Source organism: Mus pahari, chromosome 21, assembly GCF_900095145.1.
Source record: "Mus pahari chromosome 21, PAHARI_EIJ_v1.1, whole genome shotgun sequence".
NCBI classification, from domain to species: Eukaryota; Metazoa; Chordata; class Mammalia; order Rodentia; family Muridae; genus Mus; species Mus pahari.
In genome coordinates this window covers 53,932,373-53,937,546 of record NC_034610.1, presented here as the reverse complement: position 1 = coordinate 53,937,546, position 5,174 = coordinate 53,932,373, and the positions used below count along the sequence as shown (strand labels likewise).

The 5,174-nt window shown below is 44.3% G+C and overlaps 1 pseudogene; it reads right to left on the bottom strand.

The window, feature by feature from the left end:
- Positions 1–3,507: 3,507 nt before the first annotated feature.
- On the bottom strand, positions 3,508–4,972 carry LOC110337996 (annotated as a pseudogene).
- Positions 4,973–5,174: the final 202 nt, after the last annotated feature.

Genomic DNA, 5,174 nt, shown 5'->3' with positions numbered 1-5,174 from the left:
TTCAAGACCACAACTTCCTACTCATTGCTAAAAGACAAAGTTTTGTTGTGTCAAAACTTTCAGATGTTTACTTAAGCGGACAGGATGCAGGGGCCTAGCAAATGCTAACTAGGAGAGGTCTGCAGTTCTGCCCAAGGAGCAGCTTCACAGGGTGAGCACAGCAGCAGGGCAGGAAGGGACTCAAGCGATTGAAGCACAAGCTACCTTTGGATCATTTCAGTGGGAAGGTCTTAGTCAGACATTTATTATCATTTCTGTTTGGTTAAAGCTATTTTTGCTGGCTTTCGTTACCACTGCTTACTTATGAACAAGGGACACTGTAGCAATCTGTCCAGTCGCCCCTCAGTTACTCTAGAAACACCATTACAGGGAGCTTCCCAATCTTCTTCATCCCCACCCATGATAAAGACCATTCCACTCTGTTTCTAAGTCTGCCCATTTACTTTCCTTGTGAATGGAAATGTTCAGCACTGTTCTACTACGCCTTGCTTCATTCCCTACTGCATACCTGTCTTAGTCAGGGTTTCTATTCCTGCACAAACATCATGACCAAGAAACAAGTTGGGGAGGAAAGGGTTTATTTGGCTTACATTTCCATACTGCTTTTGATCACCAAAGGATGCAGGACTGGAACTCAAGCAGGTCAGAAAGCAGGAGCTGATGCTGAGGCCATGGAGGGATGTTCTTTACTGGCTTGCCTCCCCTGGCTTGCTCAGCCTGCTCTCTTATAGAACCAAGACTACCAGCCCAGAGATGGCATCACCCACAAGGGGCCCTCCCCCCTTGATCACTAATTGAGAAAATGCCTTACAGCTGGATCTCATGGAGGCATTTCCCCAACTAAAGCTCCTTTTTCTGTGATAACTCCAGCCTGTGTCAAGTTTTCACAAAATTAGCCAGTACAATACCCTATCACCCCATCCATGCTGCCACACAGGGCAGCATGTTCTTCTCTTGTAAGCTGAGAGAATAGCCAGAGTTTGTATATGACACTCTTTGCAGTTGATTGGTGGGTTTCATTTGTTTTTTGAGACAGGGTTTTTGATTTGTTTTGTTTTGTTTTCTGTGTAGCCCTGGCTGTCCTAGAACTCAATCTAAAACCAGGCTAGCCTTGAATTCATCAAAATTCACCTGCCTCTGCCTCCTGAATGTTGGGATTAAAGGCAGGCACCACCATCACCTAGCTATGGATATGATATTCTTTTACCCAAAACTGTAAATGAATTCTTGGGTCATGAATATAAACTCTTAGTAAAACATACATTGATAGTAGGGATTAATTGCTTCTTCTATTTATTTACAAATAGTTCAAAACACATAAATTTTCAATGTGGCCCTATTTTTTTTTCTCTAATGTACTTAAATTGTTGTTATCATGAGAAAGTATAATTCAGTATATACTGTCTCTATGATGATTTCTTTTATCAAAATATTGTGTTTGTCATTTTAAAGATTATGTAAGCTTTAAGAAACAGTGTATTAGTTGCTGCCTGTTTGGGGATGAAATCTAGAATTGATTTTGAAATGTGCTACATAATTTTCCAGTTACCATCTTTTAACTTTACATGTCAAGAAGTCATCAAAATGTTATCTCTTTGTGTAAAGATCCACATCTCTTTCTATACATGTCTGAGTTAATGTTTGCAGTTTTCTTAGGCAGCTGGTTATAGAGTACATGGGATCAGAATATATATGAATCACTAATAAATGATACTTTGGCATAAACTGTGGAAGGCTGGAGGCTACTGAGAATCAATACATGCAAAGACAAGCTTTTCTGATTCTTCCAATATCTGAGCCAACGTAGCATCTGCTGGAAAATAAGTTTCCTCTGCAGGTGGATTACACCATAGCAGGGACCGAGAGAGGCTCCTGTCTGGGAGGGAAAAAGCAAAACTTCTCACAAGTGAACTGACAGACATCACCATAAATTTTCACAACCCTCATTAATTCTTCAAAACTCTACTTGCTCTACATTAGTAAATTGTTATGCTGTCCCTCTTTTTCTGCTGATGTCTCTCTTTATTTATTAAACTGGGTTTTTAAGTCCCTAACCTTGGCAATTTGATGAGCCAACTATTTCTTTTAAAATATATGTTTTTAGAGTTTTGCCTTCACGTGTACCTATGTACCAAAGGTGCTGGTCCTTGATGGTGAGCCTCCGTGTGGGTGCTGGGAATCAAACCCAGGTCTTTTTCAACAACAACAAGTGCTTTCAGCCACTGATCCAACTCTCCAACCCGAGTCAACTGTTTCCTTTCCTGGCTACACACAGCAATAACCTCTTTCTTTAATTATTCTGACTTTTGTCAGCCTCCTTCACTATCCCCAAAAGTTCATGTTTTGGAGAAAAATTCAACCTGCAACTTTACCTGCCAAGACCGAGGGAGTTCTGAGAGTTGCAGTTCTTGGAAAATAACAAAGCCACATTGGAAATATGGTGTCCATATGGTCTTGCCCTTAAAAAGCCCCTGGAACCCGTTACTCATCTCCACTAGCTGGAATTCAAGAGAGTTGACCGGACCAGAGTCCATCCTGGGCAGTATATAATTAAAACTTGCTTCAAATTTGACTCAAAATTGTGGAAATTGTTTTTCTTCTTCTCATAAAACTTGGGATTAACACTAAGCATGATAAAGTAGAATAATCTTTGGTTTTTCTCCTTCTAAAAGATCTATATTACTATATTCTTAAATTCCGAAATCAATCAATATAGGCTTACAATCATGTAAACCTTTAAATCTTTGCCATGTAAATCTCTTCTGTGCGAAATTCCACAAACAACCCCCCCCCCAAACCTGTCTATTTGATATTGTATCACTTTTCTATTGCTGTGGCAAAACACCACAGCCAGGGTAACTTATAGAAGAAAGGGTTTGTGGTTCCAGACAAATTAGGGTTCATCATGGCATACATGTATGGTGGCAAGAGCAGGAAGCTCGGATGCATGTCTTAACTGCAAATAGGAGTGGGGAGGGAGAAAGGAGGAAAGAGCATATGCCAGAGCCCACTCTGTCACATACTTCTTTCTACAAGGCCACACCTCCTTAATCTCCCTAATATTACCACCAATGACGGCCAAATATTCAAATCCATGAGCCTATGAGGGGTATCCTCATTCAAAGCACATGGATACATCACCATCATACTTTGCTGGATAAGGCTTAACAAAATCCAAGTGTCAGGTGAAACAAGGTCTGTTTTGTACAGGTGACATTAGCGTACGCATGCAAGTGGCTTCTTTAGGAACACAGCATCATCAAGGGACAAACCTCCAAATGGCCATGCTCATGGTGCTGCCTCACAGCTTTTCTGGAGTAAGTGGCCAGTGCTTGCCATGTCTGCTGCTGGACTTCTTTCTCACACCATCAAATATCCTATGTCTACTCTCAACTATGTATTTCCTGTTTGTAGAATGTCCTTTAAACATAATCCTAGATACATAAGAAATAAGACATATGCTTCGCTATATATTCAATTTTCAACTCACCAACTCTTTTAAGCAAGTTAACACTCTGAAGATTTTACAAGGGTCTGGGGAGAACATCCTTCCTGCAGCATTGGTGTGGTGCCCTGGACCAAGCCCACAGCTTGGTAGGGGGCACCTGCCCCGGCCACAGTCAGGAGGCATTCCCCGCTGCCCTGCTCACCTGGGACCCCAGGGCTGTTGGAGGTGGTGTTATTGAGACCAGCCTCTTTCACCGGTAGCTTAGCGTTCACCAAGTTCACGTCTGCCTGCTTGAATGTTTCTCTCAGAAGGCCAGCAATGACTGCAGGGCTCAGGCGGGTTGCAGCATTCTTCAGAGACGTTCCTTGTGTAACCACCTGAATGGTCCCTTTAGGGAATCCAGCCCAGGCATAGATCAGGGTGTCCAATGCTTCTGCCAAACCAATCCAAGGCTTGGTGTGTAGAGAAAAGGTCCTGGTAAGGGCCTGAGCATTTACGACCCCTGCTAGAGATTTCCTCTTCACCATGTCCACAAACTGGACTGCAATTTCCTCCCCACACGGCTCTGGGCTTCCTTGGTGCTGGCACCCAGGTGGGGATAGCTGATGACGTTCTTGTGGTCCACTAAGGCCGGGTCCTGTGGTGGCTCTTCTGTAAACACATCCAGTGCAGCCCCAGCACACTGACCAGACTGCAGGGCTCGGAGCAGGGCACCTTCATCCACAATGCCTCCTCAAGCACAGTTTACCACTCTGCACGCCTTTCTTGCACTGAGCAAAGGTGCTGCCATTCAGCAAGCCTGTGGTGGAGGACAGGAGTGGGGTATGGGCAGTTATGAAATCACAGAAAGGCCAGATCTCCGGGAGCAGCTGCTGAACACCAAAGGAGGTCGCGACTTCAGGAAAAAATGATAGGGTCATAGCCCACAGTCTTCATTCCAAAGCACTCCATTCGGGCGGCCACATCTCTTCTGATTCTGCCTAGGCCAAGAATTCCCAGTGTTTTCCCATTCAATTCTGTCTCCATGAACTTCTTCTGGTCCCATTTGCCATCTTTCATTGAAGCCGTCGCCTGGGGAATCTGCCTGGCCAGGCACATGGTCATCCCACAGTTGAGTTCCGCAGCACTGAGGCTGTTTCCGTTGGGAATGTTCATGACTGGGATGCCCTTCCTCGTGGCAGCCTCCAGATCCACAGTGTCCACGCCTGTACCAGCCCTGCCCACCACCTGGAGCTTCTCTGTTGCATTGATGACATCAGCAGTGACCTTAGTAGCTGACCGGATGATAAGACCTTCACAATCCTGCAGCTCGGCTGTCAGCTCCTCCTTGTTCAAGTTCTTCACCACCGGCAGCCCTCCTTCTTGCAGAATCTTCCCGCAGCAGGGGTCCAGACTGTCAATGATGAGTATAGATTTTCGAAGGCCATTGCTAGAGTCAGGCCTTAGAATCAGTTGCTCTGGGTGGGCAGAAGCACTTAGTTCAGTAAACTGCAGGCAGGGCTGGCTCCTGTGACTGGGCCTCATTAGAGATTCTTAAGGACAAGGATTACTCTGTGCCCTACCGAAAGAAATATTTGTAGTTCGCATAAGCCAACAAGATTGAGATCATTTCTTCCACTCTCAATCACTATACCATCATCTATTCAGAACCCAGAGAGCATGTTTGAGCCAATATTAGACATAATTGTTTGATTAGTTCCACAGGAACTTAGATTCTCTGAACTTA